At 39.9% G+C, this 15,479-nt stretch overlaps 1 protein-coding gene and 1 pseudogene across 1 annotated transcript in view; one reads left to right on the forward strand and one right to left on the reverse strand.

Annotated features, from left to right (window-relative positions):
• The first annotated feature begins 1,529 nt into the window (after positions 1-1,529).
• Positions 1,530-15,479, forward strand: part of LOC116046978 — a 43,496-nt gene continuing 29,546 nt past the window's right edge. Inside the window, exon 1 of the mRNA XM_036005687.1 lies at positions 1,530-1,571. The gene's annotated coding sequence lies outside the window, so the exon portion shown is untranslated. The remainder of the gene's footprint in view (positions 1,572-15,479) is intronic.
• Positions 11,011-14,413, reverse strand: LOC116046980 (annotated as a pseudogene).

The raw sequence follows: 15,479 nt of genomic DNA on the forward strand, positions 1-15,479 counted from the left end.
TGGATTGATCAATGCAGGGTACACAAAGATCGATAAAGATCTCAATGCTGGAGCACGAGGTTATTACCTTTACCTTTGGTACTTCAGAGGGTCCGGAGAGTACCATACTCCCATAGTGGAGATTGATGTCACTACAGATGCAAAAGTGAAGCTCACAAGTTTCTCCAAGACTGGGAGAGACTAGACTGTGATCTGAACCGCGGGGCTGGAGGGAACTTGATCTACGCCTGGGTGAAGAGAGAGAAACAAACCTACATCTGTGATGTCAGTGCCAGTGATTCTTACGGATCAGACACAGAGTACTTTCTGGAAGGTTACATCCGTGTGGATGAAGATACTAACAGAGGTGCAAATGGAGCCTATGTCTTCATCTGGTACCGTCAGACCACCGACTCCCAGCGTGCACTAAGAGATCTGAAAGTCTCAACTAATGATCTTCACTATCAGACCCTTAAGCAGCAAGGTTACACCTCAGTGAGTGTTAACCTCAACGAGGGGACCGGAGGTAACAAGGTGTACCTGTGGTACAAGAAACGAGGATGCAACAATCCCATCAAGGCCATCACCCTGCTTCTCAACACAGATGTTGTTCAAGAGTATAAGAAGGCTGGTGTCACTGTTATCGACAGAAATATCAACTTAGGCAATAACGGCCACACTGAGTACCTGTGTGTCTATCGGTGAAAGGCTGAGAAAACCTTCTGCATGGAAGCAGAGCTGAGAATTCCCAACACTCTCTGAGGTGGAAAAACAAATTCCAACAATGTTATAAATCATTTTGGTGATGATTTATTTAACATTTCTTTCTCTTTTTCTATGTAAACAAATGTTAATTATTATATTATATATTATATATATTACAGTTACACATATCAGGAAATAATAAAGGTATATGTGTTCACCTGTTAAAATCGCTGTTAATGAAACAATTACTATTTCAAATAGCTGTGGTGTGTAATGAATGGTTGAATATTAAAGCTCTCTATCACTTTATTCTGCACATTTCAATAAAGACATATCTGCATGTGAAGTGGGTTTGCTTCAGACTCTACACAATAGAAACTTCACTTTGAGTATGTTATCATCTTATTCCCATCACGGTTATCATGCTGACAAGTCAGGGCCCATATTTATCAAACTGCTAAAAGTGACATTTAGCTCTTTAAGAGAGCTCAGGAGGTGTCACTTGGTCAAGAGTAGATCCTACATGACAGCAGTACAGTATGCGTGGATGGGGGACAGTGGCACTCGTATTGTCCTGCTGACTGTTCCTGGTCGGTGCGTCTGTGCAGTGCCAGTGGCCAGGCGTACTCCTTGCTGTCTGACAGCCTGCCCCTTTATCCTGGGTCCAGCTCCGCTCACCTAATTAGGAGATGCGCTACCGGTGTGTTTGGAGGAGTCGTCAGTGTCTGTGCCAAGCAAGCAAAAACACAAACAAAAGCAAAACACCACACTATATACAATAAAAATAAGAAAACACATAGCTGCCTGGCTACACTTTGTGACAAGTACAACAGAATTCAGCAGACCAGTTGACTTCTTACTGCCGAACATTCACCGTCAGCAGACACATAAGTGTTCAAGAACTTTAATATTTTCTTGGGACCATACATTTTTCTATTTCAGATTTCAATCAATTATATGAAGTGTACGCAGTGTAAATGGGTGCCGCATGCACATATAAAATATAATTTTACATGTCATTATAATGATCCATATTTGACAACTGATGTATAATTTGTTTCAGGATTATATTGGAGCTCATCTGAAAAGGCACAATCATGCTGCTAACTTGTCATATTCTGTTAATTCATGATGTGTCTTTCTTTAATGCAGTTACCCACAATGGCCACCTACATCACACAACTTGATGTGTCCCTTGATGAAGCCAAGGAGCAAAATCTCCAATCACAAGACTGAGTGGACTGTGATCTAAACCGCAGGGGTAAGGGAACTGGATCTACGCCTGGGTGAAGAGAGAGAAACTGTTGTGTCTTGGTTGCCGTGCTGTGTTGCCGATGTGTGGAAGAGAGATTCGCTGGATACTGTTCTTGATTATAAAAGGTTTATTACATCAAAGATTACAGCATCCATTTACAGACTCCATGGAAGGTCTGGAGAACACACCGCCAATATGCATTCTAAATCTGTCTCTAAAACCCACAGTATATATTGGGTAGCTTAGGTAACATGTTAGATAACATATGGAACATTCAAGTTGACATAGCATAGGTTAGTGTCCTCTTCAGGGGCTTCCTATAGTTCGTTAACCCCTCAGCATCCAATCCCAGACCGTCTTTTGAGCATCCCAGTGAGATCACGCCACTAAGAGGTTAATCATTAAACCACTGCACTGCCAAACTCTCTTCTAAAGACTCAGCATATTTTAGTGTCTTATGAAACCTTTATACCAGAAACATAATCATAATTCATATAGATAAACCATTGGATACTACAAAACAAACCTACATCTGTGTTGTCAGTGCCACTGATTCCTATGGATCAGACAATGACTATTTCACGGAAGGTTACATCCGTGTGGATGAAGATACTAACAGAGGTGCAGGATGTCTGCAAACTCGCGTTGGGAGTTTCTTTGAAGTTGGATGTAGTCCAGTCTGTTGTCTAATGAGCGGACATTTGCAAGCAGGATGGATGGGACAAGTGGCTGGCTAGCGTTAGCTTTCCACCTAGCTCGAACTCCTGCCCTCGTTCTGCGTTTCCGCTTTCTCGCACACCGCTTTCGATGTCCCCTTCCCCGGCTAGCGGTCTGCTAGCAGGCGAAGCTTGCGTAGTGTGTTGAGTATTCTGTCTGTAATAAAGTTTCCTGCATATTCTCTGATCTGTACCAATGTATCCCGGTCGTACACATGTGCGGTAGTTTGAATGCACATAATTGCAAGGTTGCTGCTGAAAAAGTCTTTGCCAGACAAACATTTTACATTCTACTGCAGCAGCTGCTCCGTCCGCCTCTTGTTCCTTCATCATCCGCAACTGTTCCTCGCTGTATTGGGGCTACCTGTACGAGCCGCAATACAGCATCGGATTCGGTCCACTGGTCCACTATAGAAACACACATGTACAGCACTTTATATATTGCCCTTAGTAACTGACTTCATTTAAAACACATTTGGCAACTTTATCAGCCTTGTCTAATTATCTCAACAACTGCCATAATATATTCATCAAACGTCTAACAACAATATGAACAGCAGTCTTCATACAGCAATATAACAGTAACAATGTCACATGAATAATTATTTAAATAATAGCAGTACTTAAATGAACAGCAATATGCACCTGTTGTTTTTTTAATGCAGGCAGATAACAATAAGGTAAAAGCACTGCTAAGTGAACAGAAAAGGCAGCAGAATTAATAAATCCTGGCTGTTAGCCTGGTCCGGACCACTTTTACTACAGAATAAATCTCCATGATAACTTAGGTGCCTCTGCTTTTGTGAAACCGAGTCAAGACTAAATTGAGCCAGGATAACTGTGAAATCCCGGCTTAATCTTGGTTTTGTGAAATAGCCCTCAGGTGTGCCTGTGGTACAAGAAAGACAACAGCAACAATCCCATTCAGGCCATGTCCCTGCTTCTTAACACAGATGTTGTTCCAGAGAAGGCTGGTGTCACTGTTATTGAAAGAAATCTCAACACAGGCAATAATGGCAGCACTGAGTACCTGTGTTTATATCAGTAAAAAGGCTGAGAAAGCCTTCTTCATGGAAGCAGAGCAGAGAACTACCAACACTCACTGATGTGGAAAGCGGAGTGCAACAATGTTGTTAAATCATTTTGGTGATGATTTATTTAAAGTGCCCATATTATGAAAAAAATCACTTTTTCTGGGATTTGGGGTGTTATTTTGTGTCTCTTGTGCTTCCACACGCATACAAACGTGGAAAAAAAACTAAAATATCCATGCTGTTTTGAGTGAGATACGGGTTTCTGTATATAACCTGCCTTCAGTCTCCGGGTGAGCTGTTCAAAATCTGCAGGGCTTTCTACGTCACTAGCCCCCCTGTTCTCAATGGCAAAACACTGCTACAACACACACGAGTTCACCATAATCTACAAATGAACTACTTACATGTCCCTGTTCTGCAGGTATTCCACGCAAAGTTGGAAGTACGCCCTCATTTAGAAGAAGTCTCCCGGCTAATCCTGCCTTGTACTGACTGAAGTTAGAGAAACAGCTAGCTAGCTGATGTGATCCTTACCTAGCTACTGAGCATGTGCGACTCCCAACAAAGATGGTACAGAAGTGTGATGTCTCACTCTGTAGCTAAAACAGAGAGCTCAACACACAGGGTGAAAAGAGGAGCTGCAGCAATGTGCAGTACAACAAATATATGGTGTTTTTCTAAAAAATTAAACCATGTAAACCTAAATTCTGATACAATCTCAAATTACAATTATGAACCTGAAAATGAGCATAATATGGGCACTTTCACTTTTTTCTCTTTTTCTTTAGTATATAAAACAATGTAATTAATTATATTACAGTAACACTACTGATAATGTCATATAGTGTCAACATTATATAGGTTCTACTGTTAAACCTGCTGTTAATGAAATCAATCAAACTATTTTAAATGGCTGTTTTAAACAATGATGTTGATTGAGTATTGAAGCTCTGTATTTCTTTATTCTGCACATTTCCTACTTTTCAATAAAGACAACTTTGCACTTAAAGCGTGTTTGCTTCAGGCTCTACACAATAGAAACTTTACCTCACTTTATATGTTTTTATCATCTTATTAATTATCTTATTTGCGGCTGCCGGTTACAGCATTCTCGCTCAATTCTTTACCAATTTTAAAGATTTTTGTTCACATTAGTCACTTGCATGGGAAAATAGGGTCCAGGTTTAAAAAAAAAATGTAATTACCCTTTAAAGTAGAAAAAGTAAAAGTACAAATTATACAGATGATGTCCCATTTAAGAATATTGTACATTATTGAATTATAATTATTGATGCAGTAATGTGTACATTGCTTTAATGTTGCAGGTTTTTTTACTATATACTGTATACTGCAGAGTAGCTTGTGAATGTTACCAAGGGATCAATAAAGTGTTATCTTTATCCATAATAATACATCATCATTTATTTGTTGATTGTATTATTACTCTGAATCTGCAAAGTAAGTAAAGTTATCAAATAAGTGTAGTGGAGTTAAAAGTACAATATCTGTCTCTGAAAGTATGAAGTAGCATAGGAAATGGAAATACTGAAGTCCAAGTACCTCAAAATTGTACTAAAGTAGGCTACAATACTTCAGTAAAGATACTTAGTTTCTTTCCACCACTGTGGACTTGTGCGAACAATAAAAGTACTTCACTTTTATTACTCGCAAACTAAGATTAATTTAGCAATTTCTTATGATGTAAAAATGCTTTTTGCCTGGGTAGCCTAGTGGTAGAGCGCGTGCCCATATATAGAGGCTCAGTCCTCGACACAGAGGTGGGAATGACATGCAGGAAATTACCGCAGGTCGGAAACAAACCTGCGGCACTCCCCTTTCATGTCCTAATTGCCTAAATGCAAAAAAATGATCTTTAAAAAAAGAAAAAGAGTAGATCCTAGATGAGCGTAGTACAGTAACACAGGTGAGAAACACTTTATTATTGGTCATGATGAATATCCCGTGAGCTGAAGCTATATGTAGAATACAGAACTGCTCCTATTACAAGAACTAAAGAGGGAAAAACAATAAATCATAAATCTGGACAAAACAAATAGAAGCCTGTTTCCAACACTGAGGATATTTGAGACAGTTGTTGTAGGATGAAAAGTCCTAATTATTACAGTACTTTGATCTGAAACAAAAGGATTAGGCATAAAAAGAAGGCTCTGATTCTCCCTCAAACAGTGAAGTCTTGGCTCAGACAAGGCCGAGACTTGAGAAAAGAAAAAAAGCATCAGTGTAAACTAGTGCTGCAATACTTCTCAATTGCCAAAGGACTGTCTCCCTCTCTCTGTCTGTGGTTCATCCATAATTCAGCAGGATAACAAAATACCCTTGAGGAGACCAGACCATAGTACAGGAACACTATGGATTGTTCTGGTTTTTGGAGCCACTGTAATAAATTCCACCTTATCCTCTTACATTCCTTTTGGTTTATTGGTAATATTGTGGTTTATATATCCATCCACCTTCTTTTCTGTCACTCAAGGTAGGACCCTGAAAGCACAGAAGTTAATGGGGCAAGACCTTGACCTAAAAGGGCTGACACATGGGCACAGATACAGACTAATGCATTTAATGGCATTTCTTTAAACCAATCAGAATCATCATGGGCGGTGCTAAACTCCGCACAGAGCCGCTGCAAAATAGTCGTGCGATAGAAAACTCAAATTGGACAGATAGTCTAGCTGTCTCAATTTACCATGCAGAGATCTGAGGAGCAGTCAACAATAGTCCTCATAAATCCACCAAATTTAAAATCAGCCAACCAGTAAAGTTGCAGTTTGCATCCATGTCTGTCCAGACTTGTTATCTATCTGTAATCTATTTCAGTGTATGAATTTCAGTGTAAACTGAACTGAACTGATCTATACAACCACTGCAGTTTTTAAAGATTAGTGTCACCAACTCAGTATCCAACAAATATCTTCCATCTGTATCTGTATTATGGCATTTAATAATGGCCAGGGAAGTGTGTCTGCAGAACATTATGATGTCACAGTGAAGTTGACCTTTGACCTTTTGGATATAAAATGTCATCATTTTATCCTATTAGACATTTGTGTGAAACGTTGTCATAATTAGTGCAGGAATTCTTGAGTTATGACCAAAAATATTTTAGAAGGTCACAGTAACCTTGACCTTTGACCTTTGATTAGCTGTATGCTTCCGCCTGCTCCTTCTCAAACTTATCCTTTTTTATTATTTTTTTGTCTTTGGTAAATTCTGATTGTATCTGATTGTATTGTTTTAATTTTGTGGTTTTCATTTTTTTTTTTCTTTTTTCTTTCGCAACATTGTTGATTGCTCGAGATAAATAATACAATAAAAATAAATAACTAAAAAATCAAATCAGTTCATCCTTGAGTCAAAGTGGACGTCTGTGCCAAATGTGAAGAAATTCCCTCCAGGGGGTCCTGAGATATCACGTTCACTGCTCTCTGCTACGCAAAGGGAATCCACTGCAATCCCCCCCACCCCCTCTCTCATTCTTGTACATAAAAACCCAGAGCAGAAACGCCACCCCACCCACCGCTCCAACAGCCTCCATCACACTGTACTGAAGAGCCATTTAACATAGAAACTACCCAGCTGACATTTTCTGTCAGCAGACTCTCAGTTTTCACTGCACAGAGCTGAAACCAGTGTTCTGTGTGTATAGTTATGTTTTTTTTTGAGTGGTGGTGACAGCTGGGCGAAGGGACACAGATGAGACAAAGGCTCACAATGACTCACAACGAGGAGAAAGAGTAAAAACAGAGACAATATGCTGCCAGCTCTTTTTAAACTTGACATCCTATTCACAGATCTGAGATGTCTGCTACCTCACAATAATAACCCTCTGTGTTCCTGTTCCCGTTTCTCCACATTCTCATTGTGCAGCCACAGTCTTCTAATGGAGGCCGTGCACTGTCTCTGCATCCTCAAAGGCACCAAATGACCTCTGCTGTCATGTCGTGTAAATATTTGTCAGGGATGAGGAGCAGAGGAAACACTGGCACCTGGTGGCAGAAAAGTGGGAGGAAAACTGCAGCCTCATTGGTTTGTACACAAAAGGTGTCATCCACAGCATATTTATTATGTGTGTTGTACTGTATGGTTCCATCTTTGTGAGGATACAAAACTATGGATAATCAATGTTCAGTGAGTCAACTGTTTTGTCTATCAAGATTAACATCCCATTAGGAAACAGTCATAGACTTTTTAATACTTTCTCAAGCATCATTAACAATCGCTCTTGGAAAAAGGTTCATAGACTTAGTATGAATAAGAGAATGTCTCAAGAGTGTGTGTATTCATATCAGTTTTTAGTCTGGATGCCAGCCAAACTTAGCCCCACCCACAACATTTGAGGTCGGGAAGTTCGGTCTGGACTTGATCTGTTGTGGAGCAACTGTGCTCCAACCAGAGCTGTTCGGACCAATCAAATTGTCAGGACGGGCTTTAGACGATGATGGACAGATGATCAACAGTAACGTAATCAACCACGTCACCAAAGAGCGCTTGTGTTGAATTTGTTTACAACAAAGATGGCTGCCGCTGGAGAATTGAGATGTGTAGATTCTGACAACGCATTCATTTTAAAAGAGGAACAGAGAACCGCGATCAAGGCATTTGTCAATCGGAAAGATGTTTTTGCCGTCCTTCCTACGGGATTCAGCAATGTCACATACTCTGTGCTCTGATTGGTTGTAGGTCTATCCAATTGAGTGCAGAGGCATTTTCTTTCCTGGTTCGGTTGAAACACGCCCGATAATCACAGCCCAATGGAGCAGTATCAGACTCATATTCTGACTAGAATCTGAGTATGACGACGTCAGGCTAATCAGTTTTATTGTTTTGTGAATTTAACTCTAACATCATTTAAGTTCAAAGACCAGAAAGTAACCAAAACCATTCTAGCTGTGGCAGATCTTCTTTTAATTTTTGGACCCCATTGCTCATAATAAGAAGACGATTAATAAAATAGGTTTTCAGGGCTTTTGACAACACAAACTACATCATCAAGACCAGATAATTCACATCACTTGGTTTCAAAGCTCCTAACTGACAGCCATTTCTCACCAAGGTAGCTTTAAGTTCATCTCAGGATACTAAAATAATACAAATCTATAAAGCTCATACAATATTTGTGTTACCTGCTTTATGGTTGGACCAGACCTGGTGAACAAGCCAAAGGAGAAGAGTGATGGAAACTTTGGGAAAGACAAAAAAGTGTGGGAAAAAACGTACACTGTAAACATTTATCTGTAATGTCAAACAAACAATAATGCTCCACATACCACTTGGAACTATCGCTTGCTTGACCAGTTAAGTGTAACGTTAGGTGCTGCCGGTAACCTCTAGTAGACCGTACCATATTATCATTTTCGGTGCCACAGGGTTCCCCGGACAGTTTGTTGTGGAGGAGGTCGCCGATGTGCTGCCGAGGGTCCCGGCGGTAGTTCCCTGAAATGGGCCGTGGCCGGGAGAAGCAGACAGCGTCTGGAAGAAGTGTTGAAACAAGCCGCGGGGAGGCTGTGTATGTGCCTGACAGGGTGTTACTGTAGCTAGCTGAGACACGAGTGTTTGCTGTCAAACTAATGTCGGGCTGCGTTTTACTGCCCCTTGATACTTTACTCACTTGACTGACAGAGGCTGTATAGTAAGGGTGCTCCGATTGATCGGGAACCAATCGTTATCGGCCGATAAAGGCTTTAAATAGTTTGATCGGTGGTCTCCATAAAGGCCGATCAGATAGGCCGATCAGATGACGCACTACTCGTGAGAAAATGTTCTATACGCAGCTAAGCTAAGTTACACACCAACCAGACGGCCGACCGTTGGCAGAAAAAGCAGTTGGACTGATCAGTCTCCCCGAGTTGGTCAAAAAAAGTGCCTCGGAACCAGGGTGGGAAATTAGCCTTGTATCCTTGTAATGGATTGGACAGTTTTTGTCAAAGAATGCTGTTGCTAAGTAACAATGCACAATGCTTATAGGAATCGCGTTACGTTACTGCTAATGAATCCCTAACATTTCTGGATTTTGCTGCTTCATAATAAAAACATTCAAATACCAAAATAACGGAGGACTTTTATTGTGAAGAACTTACAGGAAATGAAACCGTTCACAGCCGGGGCTTTGACCACGCATAGTCGAGTAGCTAGTTTTCAGCGCTGGTCTGGGACGCCGTGTAACTAGCTAGCTAGCTAGCTGGGCTGAGGTACAGACGAAAGGAAAATTATCTGTTAAAAAATGTGGCGACATATCCCCGGTGTTAAGAGGCCTGCCGCGGAGTCAGCAGTAGCTATGGATGTACAAGCTGTTGAGGGCGAAGTAAAGAAAAAGAGAAGGTACTTTTCAAACAAGTGGCGCATTGACAAAACGTACAGCGAAAGACCGTGCAAAACATTTCAGACCGTCCTGCCAACCTGTTTACATTTTAACGTCAATGTAGACTGTAACGATGTTTAAGTCGCTTGAAAGCTGCTGCCGTTTTAATCCTGTTGGCTCTCTGCTGCTCAGTTCTACCCCGCAACTGACGAGACACACACACACACACACACACACACACACACACACACACGGTGAATGCAGGAAAAACCGGAGAGGAGACGTACAGGATGACCTAAATTGAGGACAGCTACACTTAATACATCCATGAGCTACACTCGTTATTGTAAAATCAATGATAAGTTAAAGTCCAATAAGTCCTTTATCAAACCGTATGAATGTGTGTCCCAAGCCAGGATAGGATATTAACTTACAATGTAAAGATCAACAAGCTACTTACACATAATAAATGCATTATATTAATAAAATATGTATTAATAATAAAACATAATTTAATAAAGCAATTCAAAATATGATAGTGCACTCTCTTTTATAAATTTGAATTCTGGAAAAAGTGGCTGGTAAAAAATTTAAGTGGCCCCACCCTGCTCAGAACACACTAAAGACACACTGAAGAACACACTGACAGTTGTTTTGTAATTTATTCCGAATAAGGCTTTAGCTATATGTTAAGCTCTAAGCTGTTTAAGGTGTGTTTCTAACAGAGGAAGTGGAATGTTGAACGTTTCCTGTCAATAAAAGTAAACCGTTGACAATTCACAATACATTATCTTCTGTTAATTTTAATACTTATGCATTGTTGTTAAGAATATTAAAATTAATATATGATAAATATATGACATGATAAATAGAAGGTTTCAAATAGACCCGGTGATCAGCATCGGTCGATACTGCTCACAGCAATCGGTGATCGGCCCCAAAAATCCTGATCGGAGCACCCTTAGATGGAACAGTTTCAGAGGGAAGAGCTCTCTCTCTGCTCTGCACTGAAGAACCACGCCTTCCACCTTCCTGGACTAATCGCTGCCAAGCCCCACATCCCCATAAAAATAATATTACTCAGAGTAAAGTGTTTTAGCCAGACAGTAATTGTTCAGTTATAGCTTTACCTCTTTCTGATTTTGGCTCCCACCACAGGCAGCGGCTTGTGGCCGAGCTTCTTCCTCAGCTGGCGGAGGGATTTGCTGTCTGCGAAACCGTGCACAGCAGCCTGCCAAGTGGCATCGTGGCCAGACGAGCCCTGCAAGGGTTGAGTTGACATTAAAACTCTGTCACGGTGCAGGAAACCAGTGCTATCCACAAGGCCCCTCAATAAACACCAAAGGTGTAATGTACATAGGCTCCAGATTTCTTCTGATTGACAGATTTAGGTGACCTGAGCCAGCTGGGGTAGCTTGACTTACCTACTTACTTTCTTACAGTACCTATTTAATTACTTACCTATTTACTTACTTAACTACCTACCTACTTACTTATGACTGAAACTGCAGGGTAGTTGCAGAAAAGCAGTCAGTAGAATGTTTTGGTTGGATATCAGAATATTTCAAGGGAAATTAAAATGGATTTCTAATAAGTAGTTTATTAAAGTACTCTCTCTCATACATTCTGTTAAATTACCTTTCTGTGTCACAGGGATTTTTATTTAAGAAAAATTGTATTCAACTTTGTGCCTGCATTGATTTTTTTTTTTTTTCTGATGTCTGTGATTGGTCACATCTTTAACTGTGTTCTTAAAGTGACAGCTCAATCATATGAACTTACACCAACACAGACATCACTTTACTTTTGAAAAGGTTGGAGGAGTATCAGACTGCATTTCCCATCATGCAATACAGAAGCTGTAATTGGTCAGGCTACCTCAGGCCCACTGCTAATGTTCAGGAAGCTCTCCACAGCTGTCAGTGTTCCTGAAATCAGACCAAACTGCACAGTTAGAGTTCCAGTTTAAATGTATCATTATTAAAATACAATCACATGCATTTAACTAAACCTGCCACTATTAGCCTTTGGTTTTTTTAAAGATCGGAGCAAAACAGTTTGAGGCTCTCTATCTGTCGATAAATTAATGACAATTTCAACTGATAAAATCAGTTGAAATCTAGTATTATTATTTATTACTGTATTGAGTAATTAATTCATTAATCTAGGTACTACTAAAGAAAATTAGATTTGTCTATATTTCGAGATTGTGAGGTATAAAAGTAAACAAGTGAACAAAAGCTGACAATCGTATGTAAAAGCATCAGTTTTTGAAAAAAAGCACCGCTGTGTTTAATGTATGTAGTGTTGTACACCTTAATGTTTTGAGGGCTCAAAGAACCCACTAGCATTTTAAACGTTTTACCTTCTTCATTGAGTAAACCATTTACAGCTTTTTGACTCAGCCTGTCTTCTGTGTCCTACCTCTGAACTGCCTCTGTGTATAGAGAATACCCAGGTCTGCCGGTATGGAGTCAAAGCCACAGCTGCCAATCACATACACTCCTCTGTCCAACGCCTTGGTGTGGTACTCTAGCTGCATACGCTCTAGGAACTGTAGAGGATGGATACCCACATGTACACATAGACACAAAAACTAAATGATTTTGTTTTGCATATATGATTTTATGAACACAACCACCATGCACAGTGCAGTCTACTTTAAGAGCAGTGATAATAACCAAGCTATAAATACAAAGACACAGCCACAGTAAATCAACACCTAAAAAACATAGAAATGTACATTCATGTTCCTACCTGAGGCTCCCCGCAGATGTCTATGTAGTGAGCTCCATTTTCGATGCAAGCTTTGACCACTGGTTCACCATAAAATCTGTACTAAAAGGACAAAGGGCAGAGAGGGAATTTTCAAACACAACACAAACTACAATATTGCACTGGTGTCGGTTTGAATCAAATTTAAAATCCTTACAAATGTCATCTCAACGTTTCCTTTGTTTCACACCCTGACAAAGTCTGGATGACATACTCACAGGTCCCACACAGTTGAGAATCACCAGGCCTTGTTGGCACATGATGGCCAGTGATTCCTCCATAGACACATCTGCAACAATTATTTCAATATCTGTCTTCAACTCTGGCATAGCTGACAAAAGAGAGATCATATTTTAGTACGTGTACAGTGGATAGCTTTTACACATAGCCCTAACCTCATATGTGGTACTGTACAGTATGTCTTCATGTCAAGACTTAAACTGCAACACTTCATATACAATATTATGTAGGCAGTCTGAAAAGCATTTCTGAGCCACTTTTAATTCAAGGTTATTAAAAACAAAGCAGAAAATATTAAATATAAATAATAGTCTATATGAATATAATTATTTTGAAATGGTTATTGCTGAATATCAGCTGTGTCAGTGCTCTGTTATCAAGTTGGGAGGGGTATGATGTGTACTCAAATACTGTCAACTAATGGGACTACAGCATAGGGCTGCTCGATTATAGGAAAAAATATAATCACGATTATTTCGGTCAATATTGAAATCACGATAATTTAACATGATTACTCGTTGACTTCTGGAAAGATGTTGCAATTTTTTAACTTAAAACAGTGGAAAAAGTTAAATAAATCAACAGTAAAAAAAAAAAAAAAAAACACATACGACTGTGAACTTTACCTTAATACTTTTCCTATTGAAACTTTATTTTTTCATTCAGAACACAAAGGAAAATAACAGTTTACTTGCAAAACATAATGAGCTAAATAATAGTTTTTCTCGATTATTCTGTTCTTGTGATCATTGGGAGCCAAAATCATAATCACGATTAAATTTCGATTAATTGCACAGCCCTACTACAGCATAAATAAGACTATCCATTACTCTACTTGCTGGTTAGTCAGACTGGGTCAAACTGTGAGTTAAACTGCTAAATAAGCTGCCAACTGCCCCTTTCTAAAACTAGAGCTTAGATAGCTGTTTTTGGTGCAAAACAACAACTTATATTCAGTGAAGGTTCTAGCTAACATTACATAACCAAAAACACAGACTATACAGCCTCTGTCAGTCAAGTGAGTAAAGTATCCTGCGGCAGTAAAACGCAGCCCGACATTAGTTTGACAGCAAACACTCGTGTCTCAGCTAGCTACAGTAACACCCTGTCAGGCACATACACAGCCTCCCCGCGGCTTGTTTCAACACTTCTTCCAGACGCTGTCTGCTTCTCCCGGCCACGGCCCATTTCAGGGAACTACCGCCGGGACCCTCGGCAGCACATCGGCGACCTCCTCCACAACAAACTGTCCGGTGAACCCTGTGGCACCGAAAATGATAATATGGTACCGTCTACTAGAGGTTACCGCCGCCATTGTTGTGTTTTTAGTTCAAGATCCCGCCTGGTAACGCGTTAGTTCCGGTTCTGTCCACTGATTGGCTGAAGAAGAACATAACCGTCCAGAAATGATTAAATGGACACCTGTGGGGGGTAGATGCGTAGATGCTAGATTGGATCCGCTAGACGTCAAAGGACGTGATATACGGCGCTGATCCGCTTATCAATCCGCCGGCAGCACCTAACGTTATGCTTAACTGGTCAAACAAGCGATAGTTCCAAGTGGTATGTGGAGCATTATTGTTTGTTTGACATTACAGATAAATGTTTACAGTGTACGTTTTTTCCCCCACTGGCAGTGGCGGATCTAGAAAATTTGACATGGGGTGGCAAAGGGGTGGCAAAAGGTCTTGACATGGTGGCATTGGAAGACGGAGAACGTAAATGGCTTGTGTGGCAAATAGATGAAAAACTGTTAAACTGCATAACATAATTATATCATTTGTTTGACCTTTTGGTTGATCATAATTACTGATATAGTAAGACAAATAGAATAGAATGTGTCTTATTTTATCAGTAATTATGATCAAACAAAAAACTATAAAACTTCATTAGATAATGTATTTATATACTGTATGTACATATTTACATATCTAACCCTATAACATATACAACAGAATAGAAATAGCTAAAAACTGAAAACATGTCATGCCATTCAGTGACATGACATGTTAGTGAATTGTCCTTCACATGAGGAGCGAGATCCCGCGGATCCACGCGACTACGCAGGTGAAGTGTGGCTCCCCGTGTGAAAAGCCCTTTATTCCCACAATGGGGACATTCTCACTGTTGCAGCATCGAGGGAAAGAGATAGCTTCATATTTCACTTCCTTTACGACAACTTTTAACATGTACAAGATAAAGATGAGCAGGGGCTAAACGGCTTTTCAAATCCAACATGAAAAGTATTGGACAGTTTGAATAAAAGTTAAAAAAAAAAAATATGTTATTGTGGTAAATGCACATCTTAAATATTAGGTAGTTGCTGAGCACACATGGTTATTGGAGTTACAGAAAATGGCGTCCCAACTGGCGCATACTTGGGTGTACTGCTCTTGTGTAAAGACATCCATCTTTTTCCTTTCCATATTTCGTAAAGTGTTCTTTCTTTGCCATATTTT

The sequence above is a fragment of the Sander lucioperca genome, chromosome 9, assembly GCF_008315115.2.
Source record: "Sander lucioperca isolate FBNREF2018 chromosome 9, SLUC_FBN_1.2, whole genome shotgun sequence".
NCBI classification, from domain to species: domain Eukaryota; kingdom Metazoa; phylum Chordata; class Actinopteri; order Perciformes; family Percidae; genus Sander; species Sander lucioperca.